The sequence below is a fragment of the Lissotriton vulgaris genome, chromosome 5, assembly GCF_964263255.1.
Source record: "Lissotriton vulgaris chromosome 5, aLisVul1.2, whole genome shotgun sequence".
In the NCBI taxonomy this organism is placed as follows: Eukaryota; Metazoa; Chordata; class Amphibia; order Caudata; family Salamandridae; genus Lissotriton; species Lissotriton vulgaris.
The window spans coordinates 683,596,961-683,622,223 of NC_141693.1; the positions used below are offsets into that span (position 1 = coordinate 683,596,961).

At 41.1% G+C, this 25,263-nt stretch overlaps 1 protein-coding gene across 1 annotated transcript in view; it reads left to right on the forward strand.

Moving 5' to 3' along the window:
- CDH23 (cadherin related 23) overlaps positions 1-25,263 on the forward strand; it is a 2,828,172-nt gene that overhangs the window by 156,249 nt on the left and 2,646,660 nt on the right. The window lies entirely within an intron of this gene.

Below are 25,263 nucleotides of genomic sequence, written 5' to 3' on the forward strand. Positions count from 1 at the left end.
CCTGAAGCTGGAAGAAAATATTTGAAGACTAGATAATTCTATATTGACTATAGCAAAGATTTTCTTCCTCAGCTCTAAGAACGTCTTCTGATGAGCGACAGTGTAAATCAAATAAAATATTGTGAACATTTTAAGCCACTGCTTTGCAAACTTGGATCAATTGCTGTATGCCACTCTGTGGATTTTTGAATATCCTTGTCACTCCTAAAGAGACATTTTTTTCCAAGTAAGGCTTAGATGTGGCCAAGAATGTAATTGGATATGGGCTTAACTTCACTGGTTCTAAGATGCAAAGCTTCCAGTTCAACAAGTCAATCTAGGACATGGCTTCCATCTGACTATCATCTAAGCCAGTGATTCATAATCTGTGGTCCGGGGACCCGCAGGGGTCTGCAAAACCTCCTCAGGAGGTCTGTGACCGCTTAGAAAATTAAAGAACATTAGCCGATCAATAAATTGTGTATAAATAAATACATAAAAAATGAAGATGTCACAAACGTTCTGCAATGGTGAAGCAACTTTAAATCGGAGGCTAAACATTAAGTTGATTGATTGATTTGTGGGTGCAGTACAATTGCATCTAACTAAATATAGTATTGAATATGGGTGGCCTTAATTAAATTTAGAAAAGCTCCAACCGTTCCATTAAAATAGGATGTTGATTTATTTTTCAAATTTGTTGTTGAAGTACATACAATATTTACTTATTTGTTTTTTATTTGTTTCATGAATTATTGTTTCTGTTCTTTTGTGTATTGTTTTGTGGTTCAAATAATCTAAAAGGCTTTTACCTCGTTCCAGTAAGGACTCAGTCTGGGCCCCCCGATTCTAATAATGATTCTGTGGGGGTTCCTGGCTTCAAGCAATGATTAACTGGATGTCCACAGATGTCAAAGGTTAAGAACCATTTCTCTAAGCTTTAACACAGTCCTAATTGAAGGATTTTCCACAGTAGTTATAGTGAGATACATATGCATTCAATTAATGTAAATGGGAAGTACTTTTTACATCCTTGGTCTTAAAAGCTGTCTAGAGCAATGAATAAGCTGACGAAGGTTAGATTGGATATTAGTTTGTTTGTGAGTGTCCTTTACTGAATGAAATGTGTGGAATAAAGTGGACCAGGGGGGTTTTTCAGTTGGTAAACTCCATAATAAAATTATGGTTTAGGACCCTGCCTGCTTCAAATGTATGCCCTCTGGATTGCAGGCCATCATTTGAAAATGTGCATTGCTTCATTTCGATAGACCAGAAAGGTGCAACTGTTTTATGTCAGCATAAAAATTCAACGGGCTCTTAGTCAGTGGTCACATATACAGATCTGTGGTTACTTCCAATGCGAACACTGTGGTGTGGGTTATTGGTCATCTGTTGGTTTTAACAGATGACGAGGCTGCTTTGGTTTTTATGTCGGTCGCCGTGCTCAGAATCATTATTTCGACCGGTTGGAAGGATGTAATAGCCCCGTCTTTTCAGATGTGGATCTCCAGATTCTTGGCCATTTACAATATCGAGTCTGGCCTCTATGAATTTAAAGGTGTTAAAAAACGAGAAATGGGAAGACAATTATGGGCCCGGTTAAGAAATGGATGGACGATGGAATAAGAATTTGAAATGTACTGCATTGCTATATTTATTGATAGATCTTTATATAATTTTTTACCCCCACATAAAATATTGTGCTCTTTAATTGTTAAAAATATATTAATAAAAAAAAAAAGAAAAAAAAGTGGCGTGGGTTATTGGTTCCAGATCTAACCCAACGAACAAAAGCAAGAATCAATTAGATATTCATTTACAGGTTTGACGTCTCCCAATGTACCGCTTTCAAATGTAGATTAAGGACAAACTGAAACAATATGGGATGCTTCATGCTGTCATTTTTATTTGTTTTGCTTGTTGATATGTATATGTTTTATATGTGCTTAAACATTTTTTATCCGTCTTCTGTGCGCTATACATATTAAATACATGCAATTAGAAAAAATATTGTCCGAAGCTGTTGAGAACAAAAGGTCCATTGCATGGCTCAGAAGTGTGTGCAGTCCAGCACGTGGCAGGGAAATGCTGGTCTTTTTTTATGATCTCAAAATGCATGACCAAGACCTTTCCTCCTTCCGTATGGGCCATGGATTGCATAGATATGATTGTTTTTGTGTACAGTAAGATGCGTATGGAATGCATGTGCCATGTGTGACTTTGTGGTCCAGGAATTCATTTTTCTTTCGATGACAAGAGTGTTACTAGGATGGAGGTGGCAGAGAGTTAGTCAGACAGCAGTATGAGTTGCAGGGCTTCTCAGAAGCATTCCTGAGGTCCTTTCTAGTGGAACAGACTCTAGGAAGGTGATGATTATAGATAGAACATCCTTTTGAAGTGTAGGGACAGCCCTTTGTGGTTAATTGCTCCCCAGAGGTGCTGGCACTTACTGGCTTTTAAAGTAGTTGAGTGAGAACTTTTTTGTGCCTTTGTTTTGAATCTTCCTTGTTTTTAAAGTAGTTGAGTGAGAAAGTTTTTGTGCCTTTGTTTTGAATCTTCCTTGTTTTTAAAGTAGTTGAGTGAGAACGTTTTTGTGCCTTTGTTTTGAATCTTCCTTGTTTTTAAAGTAGTTGAGTGAGAACGTTTTTGTGCCTTTGTTTTTGAATCTTCCTTGAGATGGAGCTTCCAGCCCCACCTAACCTTGCTGCCGACACTTGAGGACAAAGCCTGTAGCTTGACCAGAGTTGGAGGAATGCTCAAAAGTCAGGAACTACCAGGAACTTTCCCAGAAAATGACAAGTGGGATGCATAAACGACCAACTTGGTAAAAGTACAGGCTAGAAATTACCCTGCTTTTGGTACCTGGGTTTTCATCACAAAGATCTGATTGGCCCAGTTCAGTGGAGATTGTGGATGTTGGTTCCTGGAAGCTAACTCCCCTTTCCAGGTTTGGGAAGAGAAACCTGGAAAATGTCTCCTTTCTGCAGGAAATGCTGCCTTGCAATCAGCTTGAATAAAGGAGCTCACTGACTAATGAGAGTTCAATTTTCAATTCAATAAACTTTATTCGGTACTTAAAAAGACACCATAAAAGCACACATTTTTTTTTTTAAAGTACATAAAAATACAATTTAAATACACGTGAATTAAAAAATTTTTTAGTTAAAAGAAAAGAAAATACACAGTTCATAAGGCATAGAAAGGGTGTTGTTAACGTGCTTGGTTATGTGGAATTGCAGTCCATTATCTCTCTAGTATTTCTTAGCTTCAATGCCAATCGAATAAAACTTACAGTACACAATAATGTATAGGCATCTGCGGCTTCCTGCAAGAATTTAAGGGCCAATTTTGCTTGTCTGAATTTAGTTTCTTTTAAAAGCTTTACTAAAAATTTACGTCTTGGGACCGAATAAAAAGGGCATAACAAAACAAAGTGAAGGGTATCCTGCGGAGACCTAGTGTCGCAGCCGCAGGTACCCTTCTCCCCAACTGTAAGAGTGAATCCGGAGGGGACAGCTGATAAATGGTGAAGCATGTTCAATCTAAAACGCGTCATGTAATAACGATCCTGAGCATTATACATGACTCTCAAGTACGGTTCCATTCCTTGCTTTTCAGTCAATTGGCAATAAGTTGCAATAGTGGGCTTACAACTTTCCTTCTCAGCCCTAGTGGTGAGAGACCACTCTGAATAAAGTTTCTTTAAAATTGTCTTGTCCTTTGCAGTCAAGGAATCTGGATCAATAAAAAAGTTTATGCATCCAATTGCCGCCATGGAGTCTTTTATATACTTTAGCCATGGTATCAGGTCCCCTTTGTCACGTTGTAGACAATCTTTTATAATCAATCTAGTCAGATCCGCTTCTGGGTTGACCCAAATTTTAACCCAAGCCAGGAGGGGTTTGATTTTTATCCGGTCCTCAATAAAAGGTTCTCCCAATTCCTTACGGATGATGTATGCCGGGGTGCTTTGCGGCAGTTTCAGGATTCTTCTAAAGAATTTATTTTCTTCTACCTGAATTTGTAGCAATTTCTTGTCCATGAAACCCCATACTTCTGCTCCATAGGTGACCTTAGCACAACATATTGACCTGTACAAATTAAGGATTTGCTCTGGTGACCTTCTGCCCGGCCTTGTCCCATAGGCCATAATGGCCCCTGCTGATGACGCCAGCTTTGTTGCATGTTTCTGTGCCAGATTGTTAAAGGTCCATTGATCGTCAAATAATACACCCAGATATGAAAAGGTCTTAACCTGGTCGATTTTATGTGAACCAATCTTATAAGAAAAAGTCCCTTTTCCCTTTACTCCTGTGGACATGATATAAGATTTTTCCAGGTTTGTTGACAGATCAAGGTTGGCCATGAAGTTGACAAAGCCATCAATCAATTTTTGTAGGCCCAATGAAGTTCTGGCTAACAGTACTGCGTCGTCGGCATATAGTAATACCGGCACCGCTCGATGGCCGATTTGGGGTGAATCTACTTGTAATTTCAAGAGTTCTTTGTCCAGGAGGTTAATGTATATGGAAAATAGGAAGGGTGCTAAAATACAACCCTGCCTGACTCCACTGGTACATGGAAAAAAATCAGTCCTACTTCCTTCTTGGTTGTATCTTACACTTGCAGATGTATTCCAATGTAAGTTTTTTAGGACGTCTACCAAGGATTGATCCACTCCTAGATTTGTTAACAGGGTCCAAAGTTTTTCTCTATTCACCCGGTCAAAGGCCGCAGAGAGGTCCATGAACCCCATATATATTGACCCCCTGCTAGCGATGGTGTATTTTGCTGTCAGGAGGTACAGGTTCAAGCATTGGTCTGTAGTGGATCTGCCCTCCCTGAAACCATATTGGATGTCTGTCAAAATCTGGTGCTCCTCTGCCCATTCCTGCAAGCGATGTAAGATGACACGGCCCAGAACCTTTGCCCTTACATCTATGAGGGATATTGGGCGATAGCACTGTGGGTCATCGCGATTCCCTTTCTTGTAAATCGGGACTATGGTTGCTGTTGACCAGGAACGCGGCAGCCCTGCCACCACGGCCTCGTTCAGTACCCTTGTGAGCAGTGGGGCCCAGAGATCGATGTTGCTTAGATACAGATCAGGGGGTATGCCATCGGGACCTGGCGCTTTGTTCTTGCTGAGACCAATTATTGCCGATTTTACTTCTTCCAGACAAAAGTCCAATTTTGTGCTGGGTCTTTGCCTTGATCCTTCGCACTGGGTAAGTGGTCCAGTGTAGTTATAGAGGCTCTCAAAGTGAGTCTGCCATTGTTGGGATAAGATGGTGTTTAATATTTTCGGTGCTCCTGGGTCCTTGAAGCATGGGGTGTTGATTACCTTCCAGAAACCCGAGCTGTCTCGCCTTTCTGCTGCCTCCCTTAAATCTTCCCAGGCTTGGATTTGTAGGGTTTTTTTCCGACACTTCACTGCCTTTTTGTATTCAGTCCTGAGCTGTGCTATTTTGGCTTTGTCCCTTGGCTTCGATTGGAGGGAAAGTTTGAGGTTTTTGTGCGCCCTCGAACAAGCATGATCAAACTAACGCGGGATGTTACATGTTTTGCTGACCTTGGAAGATTTTAATAAATTGTCCACGTGGCGTGCAATTTCCTCAAATGCACTTACCACTGTGTCTCCAGTTACATGAGGGTCTAGACAGATGTTGTTGGCATTTAATCCCTCCGCTATTAACTTTCTATAAAATTGATCTCCGTCAATCTTGGCCCACTTAATCCTCCTTCCCTGGTCCGTTGCCCTTTCTATAATGTCAATTCTAACTGCGATATTTTTAAAAACCAACACCTTTAGTGTGTCAGAGGATTATGATCGCTAAAGATACTTATATCTATGGCCATACTACTGACATTTCTTTTTATAGTGTGCGAGATTAGAATGAAATCAATATATGATTGACAGCCTCTACCTTTGAACGTTGGGGTGATGTCTCCGTTTTCACCTAGCTCTACCAGATCCATGGTATGGTCTAGATTATACCTTTTTGTTAATTTCTCTAGATCCCATCCGTCTGTTGTATGGGAGAAATGTGGGCCCTTAGTTACAGTACATCTAGACCAATCTCTGTTAAATGGCTTTAAATTGTCATAGAGATGACAGTTAAAGTCCCTCATCAATATTAGAATGGGGGCGTTTGGTGTCTTATTTAAGTGAACGAGCTTTTCTAAACAAGAGTCCAGTTCCTTTACAACGGATCCCCTTTCTCTAAAACTTATGGCATTATACCGATTAATAAAAATGAAGTTAAACGTTCTAGTGCGGAGCCCTACAACTTGTATGTTACATGAGTCCCAATTATAATTAGACCACGTACCCTGTAAATTCAGGTCTACATACATTATAAGTCCCCCAATCGCTCTTCCCGAAAGAGGTTTTTTAGCTGGGACTGAGAAACATTTATACCCCTCTAAACTATACAGATCTGGTTCCACCGCCCAGGTTTCTTGGAAACATAATTTGGAAATTGTTAATGTAATTCCGCCATTCCTGGATTTCAATTTTGGCTGCTAAGCCTGCTATGTTCCAGGAAATGATTCGAGGGTTTTCCCAGATAGCTCCCCTGGTTAGGTTTGATAAGGCTAGTGATGACTGTGCTTCTTGAGCTGATACTAGTGTTCTTGGATTGGTTACTAATCCAACCCCAGCGACTCTATCCTGTCTCATTCTCTCTGGGATCTTTTTGCTGGTTGGTTGTTCTAGTATTTTAGTCCCCTCTGTATTAGTTTCCAGGTTCTTCTTACTCTTATTTGTACCTCCCCAGGCTCCCCTATATCCTGTTATACTTGGGGTTCTAGTTCCTATCGTGATCTCCTCTTTTCCCTCTACTAGTATAGCAGATTTCTTGGGGCATGCATTTTCTGCACCCAGTCAATCGACCTCCTCGAGGGCACTGAATCTGTTCCAGTGCATATGTTGGGTTAGAGGGGAATCATAAACTGGGCTAACTTGATATGGCAGCTGCCATTGGCGTGGTCTATACAGGGGTTCCAACTGCTGAGCTCTATTCACAGGGAACCTCTCTCCTTGAGGCAATCTTTGGGGTATGTGTGGGTAAAAGTAAGACAAATGTAGGGGGTGTATTTGTGTCTGCAATCTATTGTGGGGTGACTAATGAGAGTTATTCCTACATAAAGAAAAAGCAGCCTAGAAGAAGAGGGATTCGAGAAGGTAGACAGCATGAGCAGAACACTGGCTAAATACACCCCAGAGAAGAAGTGCCACCTCCAAGCCTTATGGTGTGGCCTTATGCCCTTCTCCACCTGCAATATTCCATGAGTTCAATGGCTCATCCGCAAAGAATAGACAAGCCTACGATAGCTTGGAGCTGAGGAAAATTGCAACAACATCTATCGGTTTCATTGAGGGAAGCAGCAACCCCTGTGATGGCCTGGCCTTAAGAGAAAATCACAACTGCTATCAGAGTTTCTTCATTGCAGATCCCTATTTACTAGAATTACTGATGCAATTCAGGATGGGCTCTCTACTTGTTTGGAAGGTGAGTTTGGGCCTATTTAAGACCCGGAAAGTAAGATTTCCTTCCTCCTGTTAACTGTGGACAAGTGCACGCTCTGCAGAACTATACTGGTGCAGATGTACAACCCCGTGTACAGGAGGCGTGTGACTAGGGCCGATCAGTGCTGCTGTCTGCAACCCATGTGCATGTACACAAGAGAGGGATTGACTCCTTTCTCCCAGCTGGCGGATTACGGTGGAGTGACACTGCTTCACATACTTAAGGTACTTTGCACAGCAAAGATTTCTGGGGGATCATAACATTCTGCCTAGTATTGGGTCTGCATTGTGAGTGGTAAGAAGAATAATTGCAGTTTCCTGATTTAGGGGTCGATTCCGATCTCACTTGGTAGGCCTACGAATCGGATTTGGCTTTTATGGATTCAATTCGTAGTCCTTTTATCCGTCCAATTGTACACATGTCCAAACCGCCAAGTATGAAACAAAGATCTCGTATGTGCCGACCGAATTGTTTCCCAACAAGATCCTGTTGGTACAACTCATACCCAGAAGCTTCGTACAGCTCTATGGAGTCTGGTTCTAAGCAAGAAATTACGATGCGCTATTCGGACAGCCTTCACGATTCGGAATGTCCGGATTGTAAAAGCTGCCAGAATTGTACCCGTGGGGGTACCAATGGCTCCCCCCATCCCATGCATTCAGAGTGTGGCGGGATACCATGGGGTGCCCGCCACAGGGTGTATGCTTTTCCCCACCCACCCCTTTTTGCTATGGAAGTCTGTCAACGCGTCTTGTAATCAGGCTCCCATGGAGTTCAATAGGAGTCCAAGCGAACTGAGTCTGTAAACATGTGAATGCATCGTACTCGCTTTCTGGGACATCAGGTGCACGATTTACTCGTAAAGCCCTACGGATCCGAGTCGTACGGATGACTTTACAAGCGAGATCGGAATTGGGCCCTTAGCAGTAACAGGACCATTAGATTAAGAGTCGATTGTGACCACAGCCTTGGGGTGGGTCAGTTGTTCTGTGCACTAATTGCTGTCCTGTAATGTGTAGAGGACCGAGGATTTACTCAAGAGAAGAATTATTCTGCTGTGATTAGTGTAGTAGTCAGTCAGTCAGTTAAAATATTTTTTATCGATAATTAAAACCATACAAAATACATGTAAAACAAATAAAACAGTTCAAATCTGAGGTTAAGAGCCAAAATGACAGCTAAGAGACATGCAGAACATCCAAAAAAATATTCATATAACCAGTTAATAAACACAAGAAAGACTAAAATATGATATTAGAAAAAATCATTAGGTAAATACATAAAATGGCATGACAACTGTACAGTAGACTAGAGAAGCATCATAAAGTAGCCATAGGTGTATATAATAAACAGTATGACGGTAATCCCCTTCTTTTACTGTTTCTGACTGCGTTCATTAAAAACCTTCATACATTAAAACTGACATATTCATTAACCCCTTCACTGCGGCGGCTATTCCGCCGCAGTGCTAAGGGGGTGGGGGGGCCGCGCGGCGGTTCCGTGCTCGTGACGGAACCGCTCCGTCATGGCATGCGGGTGAGCTGTGCTTGTGACGGAACGGGTCCGTCATGGCCCCGCCCACGCTTCAGAACAATAGCGCAGGCGCGGAATTCGCACCGCGCAGGCGCGGCGAGAGGGCCGTGACGGAACAGTTCTGTCACCAGCAAAGCCCACCCGAGGCTTGTGACGGAACGGTCCCGTCACGAGCATGGGAGGGGTTAAATAACATTTGGAAAAAAAAGTAGAGCAAGTCTAGCCTCAGTAAACTGCTTGCCTCACAGTAGCAGAAAAATAAATGTCCTGCGGGGAACGCAATAAGATCAAGAAGCAGGACAAAATTTAAAGTGTCCTGGTCTAAAAAATTATCACAGCTCCTTGGGGCTAAATTGTCGACTTTATTCCAGCTTATAGAGTCCGCTCGGAACCAGTGCAGTTGGTTCAGACTGAAAGAGTCAGCATGAAACAATGTTGGGCTTTAGTGGCAAAGGTTAAGTAGGGTTTGGTGCACCCATAAGTTGAGATAATAATGTGTGCATGAACTAAGGGCTTAGCTAATTCCCTGCACTCCATGGAAGCCTGAGCTCTGGCAGAAAAATGTTTTTTTATCCAGGTTAAGTCACGTTTTCTTATACTTTTGGGATGGTCATATAATTCTGGGTGGCCCAAATCCCTATGTTTCACTGACAAAATAGCGAAGGTAAAAATATAGCAGTAAAAACTATTGACGTAAAAATATAGAATGCAGAAATATCAACTCCCTATTCTTAAACAGGTAACTAAGAAAATACTGAAAAAAATATTGATGTATAAAATATAGTTATACAAAATATCGAATAAGATATATATATATATTCACTGAAAAAACCATAGGTTTCACACCAGTTATAGTTACCTGGAAATTTTATTGACATAAAACCATTGAAATTCCCACGTTATAGTTAGTTGGACTCACTATAACTTGCGCGCCTGCAATGCACTGCTGATGATGTCACATATTACATCACTCATGACATTGTCAGTGACATCACTCATGACATCACTGATGACACCATCCAGTGAATGTGTGTCTTTCTGAAAAAAAAATATGTTTTATATATGTATTTGTAAAGGTGGATGGAAGAATAAATGTTTAAATAAGTGTCTAAATGGATGTTTTTAAAAAAAATATATTTAAATGTTTGTATCAGTGTTTCACTTTGAAGACAGCTTATGTGCAGAACTGTATGGGGGGATGAGTGTGTATATGTGTGTGTTAGTGAGTGAATGACTGTCTCACTAGTGTCTTTATCAGTAACTACATATGTTTTAATCTAGTATATGGAGTATTGATGTAAGTGAGTAAATGTGAGAGTGAGAGATTGTAAGAGTTCCTGTTTAAATAAGTATGTATTTCTATAAGTGATTGCTTAAGAGAGTAAGTATGTGTAAGTTTCCTTAGAAGTAAGGTGGTAGTGTGTGTATAGCTGTATATGCAAATAAATGGATGTTCAATAGTTTATTTGTATGTGTGTGAGTAACTTTTGGATGACTGTCAGTGTGTAACAGGATGTATAGGTGTATCACTACATATGATGAGTGAGTATATGTATGAGTGACTATATAGAACTGTTGGTGAATGAGTGGATGTGTATATAGATGGCGGAATTACTGAATTGGTTGTTGTAACTGGTATGGGTATCTCCATGTTTTTGAAATTGTTAGTTTCTATTTTTGAATATGTGTTTCAAGGGTTACATTACACTGAAAGGAGGTCTGTCACTCTGTCACAAATTTCAGGCAGATTCGTCAACCGGCGCCAAAGTTATTCACAATAGAATTTTGAGATTTTGCATTGAAAAAAATCCTAACTATAACTACCTACTGGAGACCGCCAGTAGGTGATTAATATATATATATATATATATATATATTACCTACTGGCGGTCGCCAGTATGTAGTTATAGTTAGGATTATTTTGTATAGGGAATTCGCAACATTCTATTGGAGATAACTTTGGCGCCGGTTGAGGAATCTGCCTGAAATTTTCTTCAAATTTGCGCTCCTTCCCTGAAACTTTGGGGGGGATTCGTCAAGAGGGGGCCGAGATAAAAGGGCAGTCCCAAAACGTGTTTTCCTCATGTTAATTTTCATAGGGCGGTCGAAATCACTTTTAGCCCGAACGGCTGAATGGATTTCCACCAAACTTGGAAAAATTGTAGGGACTGGTAGCCCGATGTGCCTTTGCTATGTCTCAAGATATGTGCTCCAGTGGATTTTGAGAAATTTAGATTAAAAAAAAATACATATCTATAAGCACGCCCCGGTACGCGCACCGGGGCGCAAACCAGCGCGCTACGCGAGTTCGCGCGTGGAAAGCTGATTGGCTCTTGGGTGTCTGTCAACATTCCAAACAGTCCGGAGCGGCCGCCATCTTGTGTCTCGGTAGGATCGAGACACAAGAGGTGGCAGAAAACAAAGGGGGAAATGACCAAAAGGGGGCAGAGTAGACCCCCCTGACCCCCTAGGTTTGATGTGGGGGCCATAAAAGGGCCCCGCGGGGCAAATTTTTTTTGTTTTCGATATGCGCGGGAGGAGCGCCCGGTACGCGCACCGGGGAGTGTACCGGGGAGCGTACCATGGGGAAAAAAGAATGAGAGAGTTTTTTTAAAATGTAGCTTTTTTTATAAATTGGAGGTAGTTCTAAAAAGAATTGTTTTTTTTCTTCTTTTTGTTTTATATTTTTTATTGTTTTTTTTTTTAACATTTTGTACTTTTTTTGGCTTTTATGAACAATTTTATATTTTTTTTGTTATTTTTATGGGGAGAAACAAAAAACAGGGAATTGTAAAAGGCTCAACTGGAGCAAAAAAAAAATCAGGAAAAAAATTAAGGTTTTTTGGGGCAATTGTGGTTGTCACCAGCACGGTTGATGAGCTTTATGCCTTGCTCACCATAGGTAATTGTTTTACCACAAAAAATACAACTGATTTTGTTTTCCCCAAACTGGGGTTGTATGTTTGGGACCATCTCCCTTGTCTCTGGTCCCGATGGAGTGGGTTGCTTTCTTTTGGAGGTGCTGGGTAAAGATTGGGGAGGGTTTCTGGCCAGTTCTTGGGTCTCTGCCGCAGCATAGTTGTTAGGATGCCGGCGTTGCATGTGGCGAATCATGGTGTTATCGCCAAAAGAGTATTTCTTGTTAGGGTTCCCCCTTGAAAGTTCAATGCCACAGATTAGGCAAGTAACCTTTGGCGCAATCACTTTTTGTTGGTCCTTTGGGATGGAAAAAAACTCCCAGATAATGTGCTGCTTTGGCCTATATGGGGTATTGTCTTCTGGCAGGAACATCCTCCTCCCCTCCTCCTCCTCCTCCTCCTCTTCTTCATCTCCACCACTGTGGTGTTGTGGTGGTCCTCTTGGTGGTGGTGGTGGCTGAGATGCTCCTGCTGCTGCTGCTACTGAAGCCATTTTTCAGTCCAAAAAGGTACAGAGAGGTCTATCAACAGGTCTTCTTCACTCAAAGTACAAAGTGAGAATAAGGAAAAAAGGTGGGGGCTTTCATCATTAGGAAAAAAAACTGTCCTGAACCAATGAAAAGTGTAATTTTCAGGTCACATGACCAGGGCTTTCATCATTTGGAAACCAAAACTGTCCTGAACCAATAAAAAGTGTTATTTTTAGGTCATATGACCCGACGCACATCAGTGCTGTCATGAGTGATGTCACTGACCATGTCATGAGTGATGTAATATGTGACATCATCAGCAGTGCATTGCAGGCGCACAAGTTATAGTGAGTCCAACTAACTGTAACGTGGGAATTTCAATGGTTTTATGTCAGTAAAATTTCCAGCTAACTATAACTGGTGTGAAACCTATGGTTTTTTCAGTGAATATATATATATATATATATATATATATATATATATATATATATATATATATATATATATATATATATATACATATTTAAATATATCTAAATATATATATAAAAAATAATAATAAATATAAAATGTTAAAAAAGTAGATTTAATATACATTAAAAATATAATAAATAAATGAATTACAAAAAGTTAAACACGCATAATAATTCATATCTATTCCCTTTAAAACAATTAAACTATTAACTTTAATTTATTTTATCATTTTAAATGTATATAAAAATGTACATGCATATATATATGCATGTATATATATATATTGTGCTCAAACACCTTGAAATCCCAAGGAATAACGGACAGCACTCGGGGGTACCTTATCTCGCACAGTAGTTTATTTACTACAAGCGCGCCACAGACGCGTTTCGGCTCTTGGCCTTCGTCAGTGTGTAATTTACACTCAAAACACCGGTGCATGATATAGATTACAGAGGTACACAGGTTACACCTCTCAGTCGACATCGACAGAGGACCACAGTTCTCCCAGCTACCACGGGCGCAATTTTGTAACGGCAAACTCATGCAAGCATTTATAATCAGCATATCTGTACTGCAGCTAATCATACCTACAGATAGGTAAGCATGCATAGATGGAAGATTTAATGCGCGATATTTGTGAATTGTTATGCACTGTTACATATAGCCGTGAAGCCGTATATATATACATACTAGCAGCCCGTTTCGACGTTGTCCGGGTATGAATTGTTGCCAGCCAGTAGTATATTGTTTTGTAGGATTTCGTTTTGATAGCATTTCTTATCTGTGACAGGCCTGTCAAACGCTCCGATTCACAGTGCACTGCTGATGCACTTAAGAGTGAGCGTTCAGTAGTGTGTGAACTCGTGTTTCCCTACTTTATTTTTCCTTGCAATATTATATAGCGCGAACTCCACAACATGGCATGAGCACAATTTACATTACAGAAGAGCACATTCATTAGTGGTAGGCACGGGGAGACAAAGCCATTTGCCTAGAATCACAGGATGTTGAGCTGATGCCGAGATTCGAACGTAGCTCCCCAGCTCTAAAGTTCGCCATTCTAGAACTTGAGGCGGGAGGTGTGTCTAAAAGTGTATGTCTGTGCTGGCCATCAATGAGAGAGACCTGTGCATTTTTCAAATGGTAGGCGAAAAAATATGAGTATGTTGCTGGAGATGTGGGCTGCCGTGCCACCAATGTACTTACCGGGGGCAGGGTAAACACCCATTATTCCGCAACTTTCTTTCCGCATACCATCACTATGCATACTTTCATTACGAAAGTACCATGACTCCGCAATGCCATTATAACGCATGGCATTACATTTTATATGCTTTTAACACGCATACATTTACAACGAAATTCGTTGTAAAAGCATGAAAGGTAAAAGCATGTTTTTTAAAAATATTTGGATAAGGTAAGTATGGGTATAGGGTATATGTATTGGGGTACTGAGGTATATTTTTTGGGGTGTTTGGGTATTTTAAGGGTTCAGATATAGTTTTGGGTTATGGGGTACAGGGGTAGTTTTAGGGTTTAGGGATAGATATGGGTTTTGGGGTACAGGGGTATTTTTAGGGTTCAGGGCTAGGTTTGGGTTTTGGGGTATAGGGGTATTTTTAGGGTTCAGGGGTATGTTTGGGTTTTGGGGTAGAGGGGTATTTAAGGGTTCAGGGCTTGGTTTGGGTTTTGGGTTACAGGGGTATTTTTAGGGTTCAGGATTAGGTTTGGGTTTTGGGGTACAGGTGGATTTTAGGGTTCAGGGGTAGGTTTGGGTTTTGGGGTACAGGGTTATTTTAGGGTTCAGGGCTAGGTTTGGGTTTTGGGATACAGGGGTATTTTTAGGGTTCAGGGGTAGGTTTAGGTTTTGGGGTACAGGGGTATTTTAAGGGTTCAGGGCTTGGTTGGGGTTTTGGGGTACAGTGGTATTTTTAGGGTTCAGGGCTAGGTTTGGGTTTTGGGGTACAGGGGTATTTTAGGGTTCAGGGCTAGGTTTGGGTGTTGAGGTACTGTAGTTCCGTAGTTTGTGGGTGAGGTTCGGTGGTTCCGAACCCGTTCAATAAAGATCATCGGACATAGACGATTTTGGTGTCGGCAGACCGCAAATCACGAGTGTAGTGTGTACGAGTGTTTTCGCATTAATCGATCAATGAGAACACTATGTATTCGAGGATTTCGTTTGAACCTTCGGGTTCCATTTTGTGTACGGCAGCCATTTTGTGTGGTTGCCCTCACATAGGCCGATGACTGCGGCCAAACGAGTCTTTGGGACACGTACACCTTAGCTGACTTCTGTATGACCTGGCCGAACAGACTCCCTTGCCCGAGGCTGACCTCGCTGAGCCAGTTCCTTGTTAAGCAGCTGGTCAGATAAAGATCACAGAGTAGGACATGCTGAAGTTTATGGTACACTGCACCCACCTTTCTATTTTGCTTCCAATCTGTTTCTGCTCCTTCCTTTATGACATAATCACTGATTTGGGTTGGGTTTGTCCGGCCTGATCGAACAAGAATATTGGAATGTGCTTGGTCATTTCTGGTGGGCTGGACAACGGAAAGTGGGATTGTCGTCATACGTTACTTTCAAAATGTCACGTCTCTATTGGTCAGTTTGTATGAACCCAATGCTAATTTTGAATGTTGCCTAAGGCTTGATTTTTGGCATAAAAGACCATGCTCCGCTCATTGAATTTGTGCATTCTCTAGCGAACCACCCGTAGGTGCTTCGTAGACCTATGTTCCTGGTTGCAGCCAATAAAACTTTGGTCTTTGACGTCATCAAGAATTGTCCCGTGTCTCTGTTTGCCAAGGCAGGGGAACTCGAAGGCATCTGGCGTTTTCCCTGAGGCCGCTGGGTTCTAAAACCCGGTCCTTCAGTACAGGGGTATTTATAGGGTTCAGGGCTAGGTTTGGGCTTTGGGGTACAGGGGTATTTTTAGGGTTTAGGGATAGGTTTGGGTTTTGGGGTACAGGGTATATTTATAGGGTTAAGATGGGTTAGTGTTTAAGGGTGTTGGGGTATTTTAAGGAGTAAGGGTGGGTTATGATTATGGGGTGCAGGGGTATTTAAAGGGAGCAGGGTGGAATTAGCACACAATTTGAGACATGGCATGAAGGGCGGAAAGTACCACACGCCCCCAGCGTTTGTCACGCCCCCAGCACATGCCCACAGCACAACGCAGACACGCCCACAAGGGACTACTTTGCTGGCACAGTTCTTTTACCTTTTAAATGCATATGGTGGGCGTCTGCGTAGCCTATGTCTTTCGGCTGCAATTGCCCTTTCCAACAATGTATTGGGTGTTGTGATTGGTGCTGTAGTTCCTGAGATTACCCGCCTCAAAGGTTTGGGCTCACTCTTTCTTATATTAGTATGGATATATACACCAATAACATAACAATTATTTTAAAAAAAAACATTTGATTGTAAATTAAAAATTTAAACTATTTAGAAATCTTCAAACTTAAATTTCCCACTCCAGTGAGTGCAACAGTAGGGGTAGTGTTGGATAGCGGAGGGGTAAAAATTATTATTCCCACTCCAGTGAGTGCAACAGTAGGGAAAGTAGTGGAAAGCGGAGGGGTAAAAATTACTATTCCCAATCCGGTGAGTGCAACAGTAGGGAAAGTGTTGGATAGTGGCGGGATAAAATTTACTATTCCTACTCCAATAATTATAAAAGTAGGGAAAGTGATGGATAGCGGAGGGGTAAAAATTACTATTCCAACTCCAGTGAGTGCAACAATAGGTAAAGTATTGGATAGCGGAGGTGTCAAAATGACTATTCCCACTCCAGTGAGTGCAACAATAGGGAAAGTGTTGGATTTTAGAGGAGTAACAATAAATATTCTCACTCCAGTCAGTTCAAAATTAAAAACAAACTAAATTTTACCAATACAAATATTTAAAAAACAAAATAAATTAAATAAATATAGTTATGTTCCAAATTCTAAAACAAATATATTTAATATCAAACACATATATATATTATAATGTTAAATACATATAAAAAATACCCTCAAATATGATATTAAATAAAATAAAAAACAGTTTCCAAACAAATAAACCCTTTTAATTAAATATTATTTAGAAACAAAACATTAATTATTACATAAATTTACTGTTTTTAAATATCCTTCTCTATAACACCACACAATTGACAACACTCATCTAAAAAAAAATTGTACTTCCTCAACTAACATAATTTATCACCAATTAAATAAATATTAATAATTCAAAATATTAAACTCATTCAAATTATATCATTTTCCACACTATACCCCTATAATCCCCACAACCAACAGTTAACATTAAAATATAAAAAAATTAATTACACAATTAAAACTTAATTTCAATTAAAAAACGAAAAGTATTTTAACATCTAATTATAAAGTAAGTAAAATTCATTTACTTCCCACGCTGTAGCCCTATATCAATAAAACTCACACACAAAAAATATAAACAAATACCCTAATTAAACATACATTCATTATTATTATTAATGATCATCTATTTTTTAATTAATTAAAAAGTGACTTCCCACCCTTTACCACTAATAACCCCACAACCCACACCTAAAATTCATAACACAAATTCTATATTTATTTTCAATTAATTAATATTAATTAAAAATTCATTATTACTTAATTAAACACAAATTGCTTCCCACGCTTTACCCCATAAACCCCACAACACACACCTAAAAGAAATCACACAATTACCATAATCAATTATCAGTTAATTAGTTAATATAAATTAATAATTAATTAAACCTAAATTACTTCCCACCCTTTACCCCTATCAACCCCACACCCTGCACCTGAAATGAATTACACAATTTCCGTAATTGATTTTCTATCAATTAAATAATATTAATTAAGAACTAATTATTAATTAAAAATAAATTACCTCCCAACCTTTATCCCATAAACCACACAACCCACACCTATAAAAATCATGCAATAACCATAATTAATGATCATTTAATTAGTTAATATACATTAACAACCAATTATTAAATAATTAAAATAAATTACTTTCCACCCTTTACCTCTATAAACCCCACAACCCACACCTGAAATGAATTACACAATTTCCGTAATTGATTTTCTATCAATTAATTAATATTAATTAAAAACAAATTATGAATTAATTAAAAACCACACCTAACAAAATCATTCAATTACCATTATTAATGATCAATTAATTAGTTAATATAAATAAACAACGAATAATTAATGAATTAAACATAAATTACTCCCCCTCCTTTAACCATATAAACCCCACAACCTGCACCTAAAATTATTAACTCAATTTCCATGATTTATGCTCAAACAAGTAATTAATAATAATTAATAAGCAATTAATAATTAATCATTAATAAATTACATCCTGCAATTAATGCTGTAAAGTCTAAATTATATGAATAAAAAAATAATCGTTAATTTATTATAATTAAATTACTTCCCACCCTATTCGCCCCATAAACCCACACCCCGCTACGGAACTAAAAAATGCTAAATTTAATTAAAATGAAATTCATAACTACTAAAAATGTAACACATATCTTAAAAAACATAAACAATACTTATAAAAAACATATATCAGATACATTTAAAATATAAACTAAAATACATAACACTAACAAAAAAATCGATATTTTAAACATCCATATATTTGCAAACAATATTAATAACTTCTATATTTTTAAAAACAATATTTCTTACCTTAAATTCAATATTCTTGACCGCGATATTCTTGCTGTCGATATTTCTGAATCACGATATTTCGAACTCGACATTTGTGTAAGTCGACTTTTCAAACTCGGTATTCTGTCTCAGCACCATCCCAACAGGTAAGTCTAATATAATGCAAGCATGACATTGGTTTAGCCTTATCCAAAAGCATACAGTCCCTCAAAATGACCAAATTTAACTCCAATTCGGGGTTAATCCAGACTGACAATCATTTTATCAAAGGGCAGATTAACTATAGATCAGAAATGTAACCCACCCTCAACTCTTTGTGAACCCCAAAAACAGCTGTGGATTGGGGCACTGCCAAAAGGCGCCTCAGGATTTTTTTCTCAATGGGTGGGCGATCAGGGGCCTTTTTCTAGCCCCAGATATCACTCCCATATGAGGCCCAAAAAATGTATTTAAATTGATACATTTGGCTGAAAGCCTTAATAGATTTTGCCCCCCTATCGGAAGTCAAAATCAAACATAGAAGCCATTGACCTGGCCAATACATTCATTTTAGTCTTTAGAAGGGGCGCCTAATAACCCTTATCATCATAAAGAGTCCCTAATTATGGGAATGTGCTAACTTTGGAGATCTTGGCCCCCCACCAGGCTATAGGCTCCCATGCTCCTTGCCACCCCTTCCCAGCACAATAATGTGTGGTTTCCTGAAATTTGTACATAAATCCAACCCACCCATAAAGTTAAGGTATTTAAAAATGTTTGTAGCCCAACCCCAGTCCTAGATAGTAGGAATGGGTAATCTGCATACAGCAGTGCTTTAATATTGCATGCACCTGCTCGTGGAGTATCTGGACAGGCTGCAAGCAGGCTCTCCCCCAAATCTTTTATATAAAGGGTAAATAATACTGGAGCCAATATGCATCCCTGCTTGACTCCACGCTGGACTTTAAAGGGAGCTGTGGTATTACCATCTGGTTATATCTTATTACTGCCTCTAGGTCATAAATTATAATGCAGATCGTACAAAAAGTGCACTATCTCTTTGACTAGACCCATATTTAATTAAATGGACCATCATTTGCTCCTATAGCTATACCAAAGGCAGATGATAGGTCCATAAATGCCAAATACAAATTACTCTGTTTGGCAATAGTAACTGTAGTTTACCAGCTGTAAATTTAATTATTGGTCCAGGGTGCTTCTACTCACTGTAAAACCATTTTGCAGGTCACTCAGGATTTTGTCATCATCTAGTCATGCAGTCAACTTTGAGATAATGACCTGTCACATAATCTTGACTGCTGATTCTATTAAAGAAAGGGATAAAAATGCGGATAATTTCTTACCCCTTTTTTAAAGATCAACACAATTATAGACCTAGTCCATGATTGTGGGATACCATCTGTCACTGCAGCATAGAGCACTTTGGCCAAAATGATAGCCCATTTCTCTGGATTGGTTCTAAAGAAGCCTGCTGTAACACTATCATCAAATTGGACTCTAAGGGCATCATTAGGATGGCGGGCCCAATGTAAAAAGGGACCACACGCCAGAAGTGTGGCGGTCCCATGGGGGTGATTAGGATGCGCCCGCCACACTGACGGATGCATCCTGCATTTACAACATTGCGGCAGGCGGTGCTTACAGCACCGCCTGCTGCAATGCCAAAAATGCATGTTGTGCATTTGCATGCACAACGTGGCAATCACCGTCGTGTGCCTGCCATGTTGTGCATGCAAATGCAGGGGTACCATAGGTACCCCCCTTGTGCACCCCCCACCCCCCAAAATTACTTGTGGCACGCTACGGGCCCCCAATGTCAAAGACCGCATGCCTTTCCGTGGCAGCAACACGGAAAGGCAAATCCCCGCATGCATCGTGAAATGGATGGCGGTGTCTAACTGCCACCGCCACCATATTAACACCTTTTCCGTCCATTCAACTCATCGACCGGGCGGAAAACCGGTGGACGGTCTTTCTGTCCGCCCAGGTCCCCTCTGCCATAGTAATATGGCGGGGGGAATGGCATGCGGGCGGGAGAGAATGTCGGGCGGATCACCACCACCTTGCAGGGGTGGCGATCCGCCCGACATTCTAATGGGCCCCTAAATCTTCAACCAGATTGAGACCATAAATCCCCTTAAAATGCTTCATCCAAGCTTCGGGAGAGATCTGACATTCCATACTGTCATTAGCAGTCGCAGTACAATAAGTGTAGTTAACTATTTCCTAAAAATGTCCACTGTTCTTCACAACATTAACCTAAAGTAGTTCATCCACACATTCTGTTAAATTGACTTTTTCCTAGTAGTTAATGCAGACTTGTACATTTTCCTACACATTGCCACTTCCTTGGTGTTATGTGGATTTTTTTTCAAGGCTATAAGCAAATTGTGGTGGGCTTGGGAACAGGTATGATCAAACCATTTGAATACAGATGCAGGGCCCACTGATGCCCACTGATTTGCTTTTCCCTAAACTGAGATACCCATGAATGCACTCACAAATATTACAGAAAGCAAGCTAAATACAATCAGGTGTAGAGGAACCCCTCAAACAGGCAGAAATATAGTGACTGTAAATTAAATCTAGATTGGTCATAAGATTGGAAGGCACCACCTTGAACCATTTCAATATCCACTCCTGCTCTACTGACTTGTGCTCTTGCCCGGTCGTGCCCTTATCAATTTTCATATTCTTGCACAGATAACAGTCAAGAGCCAAACACAAAGGATTGTGGTCACTGAATTGGCTCAACATGGCACCATGCTGTATAAAAAGCTGAACTAAGGGGCACATTACGATCGCGGACGGACTTTCGTCCGTCCGCAAGCCCTAAGTAGGAGGGAACGTCCGCATGGGCTGTGGCGTTCCCTCCTGTGCAATTAGGATGTGACCGCCACCCTGGCAGTCACATCCTCTATGTTTAACATTGCGGCGGGTGCGGCTTCAAGCTGCACCCGCCGCAATGTTAAAAATGCATACATTGCATTTGTATGCAGAAAGCGGCAGGCACCGCGCGGTGCCAGCCGATTTCTGCATAGAAATGCAGGGGGGTACCAGAGGTACCCCCCCATGTGCACCCCCCACCCCCCCTTCACCCAGGGGGCTCGCTACAGGCCCCCGAGGTGAAGATCCGTATGCTTTTCCAGGGCGGAGAACCCGCCGCCGAAAAGCATTTTTTGGCAGCCATCCTAATATGTCTGGCGGTGTCTGAGAGACACCGCCACCATATTAGAGCTTTTCTGCCACAGTTGTAAGCCAACCGCGGTGGAAAGGCGGCGGACTGAAACCAAGACCCACCAGCCATCCTAATGTGGCGGTGGGTCTTTTGTGGGTCCGCTGAGCATTTTCCGCATCCTCCGGGCCGGCGGTGGCTTCCGAAGGCCCGGAGAATGCGGTAAATCCTCCATCATAATCGGCCCCTAAGTTAGGGGAGAGCAGAATGTAGTAAATTGTGGAATTATATATAACCTTGCCCAACAAATGTAGGAACATCAAGTTATTGTCTAGAACCATTTTCAATGTAATTTGAGAGTTGCGTAATATTATCGGCCATAAAATTGCCCAGGTGCAGAATTTAGCTGTGTGTCAGGCATAAAGTATTTTTTATTCTTCGGTAAAAACACTGACAATTATTTTTTAATCGGGGGTTTGATGCTTAATTGCTTTCTGAGTTTCTTTCCTGAATATAAGACGTTGCAACGCAAACAATTACAGCACATTCTTTTACAACACGGTTTTTACATTGCAACTACTAATACATTGCATGATTTTACAACGCATGCCTTTACAACGCATTTTTAAAAAACTACCATTACAGCGCATACCATTACAACACATACCATTGCAATGCATAATACTTTTAGGGCAACAGTAGGGTAAGTGTTAGATAGAGTAGGGGTAAAAATTACGATTCCCACTCCAGTGAGTGCAACAGTAGGGAGAGTGTTGGATAGTGTAGGGGTAAAATTACAATTCCCATCTACCCCAAAACCTATACCCACCCTAAAACAAAAACATCTCCATTATTTACCTTATAATGCTTTGTAATGGAATGCGTTGTAATGACATCCAGTGCACTGGCATGCGTTGTAATGGCATGCAATGTAAAGGCAGTTGCGTTGTAACATTGCGTTGTAAAAGCAGAGTGATGTAATGACTGCATTGTAATTAGCTTGATCTTACAGTAGCTACAGTTTTGTAAAGAAAAGTGTTTTTGTTTGCTCGAACTTCAAATGAGACTGAGATATGCAGAGAAAAAACACTGCTACTGCGAGTCTAAATCAGCAGCTCACTGACCCCCGAGGAGCTCAGCGAGGCATGGTGGTTTGGCTGCCTGGCGTCACGTGCTGCCTTGCCGGAGGCTTCGCGGGTGATGGGACATTGATTTAACCGCCAGTGGACAAATGTATGCCATTTTGTTTGCATGACAACTATCAGCCTATAAATATTTTGTGAGGACCGCTGTTGCACCCGCCGTGACAATTACGCGTGTGAGCTGAACACGTCTGCCACAATTCAAATTAACGCATGAAATATTAATTTCTAGTCAAACATCATTAGTGATTGGTTTTTGGAGGAGAGAGCTGTCTGCACTGAATCGTATGGCATTGTTCCATGCAAAAGAGACAGGAGTCTGATAGGAGGGCCCAAGAGACCAGTTAACCTGGTACTCTTAACATTATGGTTCTCGTGGTGATGGCTTGCATGGTAGATTTCACTTTCAGGATGGGAGAACAGCTTTTTGGACCAGCAGAAGCTTATGATTCTGTGGATTTAATCCCACAAGGGCTAATTTAATAATCCACCTTTCAAGACTTACGGCCTCATTACGATTGTGCTGGAATTTGGTGCACAGCTATATCAGGGGACCAGAATCTCCGAACACCAAATTCTGTTAATTACAACTTTTTTTCACAGAAGTTGGGACGAAAGGCCTGATTTAGTGTTTGTCAGATGTGATATTCTATTACTGTGTTTGATGGGTCAGAACCCACTCGGCCCTAGTTAAAAAAGCATCCAATGTCCCCGCTATACCACCCTCTGGGTTTGCGCAGGTATCTTTATGCTTACCTATATTTTCAGTGGAGCTCTTGGGTGACTCAAATTTGTAACGGGAGCAAACAGCCAGTACCTTAAGTGAAGGAATCCTAAAACCTCAATCCAGATTTCAGAGAATAGGTTCAGCCCAGCCTCATCCGGGCTCTGACATGCGCAGATCGGCCCGGCCTTGGCCAGGGCTACGCCCGCGCGCGGCCAGGAACACAGTCCTCCTTGTAAGCGCCTCCTGGTGCGAGAGTGAATCGTTGGCGCCTCACCGGCGTGTGAGTCTATGGGAATTGGAGTCCCCTGGTGAAAATTGCAGGATGGTGATGCGGGCGGCAGAAAAGCAAACAATCACGGCTCATGCACTGCGGGAGCTCAGGCCCCCTTTTAAGCGATTCCTGGCGCTAGAGTGAATCGTTGGCGACTCCCGAGTGCGTGACTCTATGGGGATGGGAGTCCCTTGGTGAAAATTGCAGGCTGGTGATGCAGGCGGCAGAGAAGGAAACAAACATGGGCTCCACCATTACAAACGTGATGGATATCCCGTCCTGTGTATTATAAGTGTCGTAGGACATAATGCACTTGTAATACGGCTGACAGGTTTCCGTAACAGTTTTGACGGAGTATCTCATCTTTCAAACTCCAAATCAGGCCCTACATGCCCAGACCCTTCAATCCCAGGTTCTCAGGAGAAAACTGCTGAAATGTACTGCCTGCTCAAAGCAGGCGGGAAGCGTCGGTGGTAAGGTGGTTGTTGGTGTTCTAGGGCTAAAGCAGCAGGCCAGGCTTAAGACTGTCTGCGGACAACATTGTCTGCTCTCCTATGCTGCTACAGGAGTCGATTGGAAGCTTGGCTCTGCACCTGCCTGCAGTCCCTGACCATGCAGCATGCAACAAGTTCGGTGTGAAGTTTCCTGACTCAATATTTCAGACACAGAGACATTCTAAACTATGGGGGGGGGGGGGGGGGGGGGGGGGGATTTCACAAGAAGTTATTGCTCCGGGTGAAAGGGCTTAAGCAGGCCTAGGTCAATTTGTACACATGTTTACAGATTGTATTGGCTTGACCAAAATATATACATTTCTTTGTTTCACTGTCAAACATGGCCTGAAGTGGAATATGAAAATTAAATGTTTTATTTTCTCTTTCCTGTTCCCTGGTCATCTTGGTCCAGATTCTCAAAGGACTTAGGGGCCAATTCATCAAGATATCATGCAGTTGCGCTATGATGTGTGAAAGGGAGTGGACAGGAATGTGCCATATTTAACATTATATGATGCATTCCTGTCCTCTCCTTGTGCTGGCACACAATGTGCTGCCATGCAACAACTCAGCTGTGGTGCAAGGGTGCCTGAGTTGTAGGCAGGATTTTTTTTGAGGAGGAATGGGCATCTTCCAGCACAAAAACAATCCTCAAAGGCATTTGGCTCTTTCTAAGTGAGCTGTAGAATGCAGCACCATTAGGAATTTAGGAATCAACAAGGAGAAATAAATATACTTGTCCTTGTTACGCCTCGGGAGGGATTGCAAACAATGCTGATGCATTCCTAGGTCTACCAGTGTAGGTAAATCTGGAAATGCATCCGATTACATATGCGGAT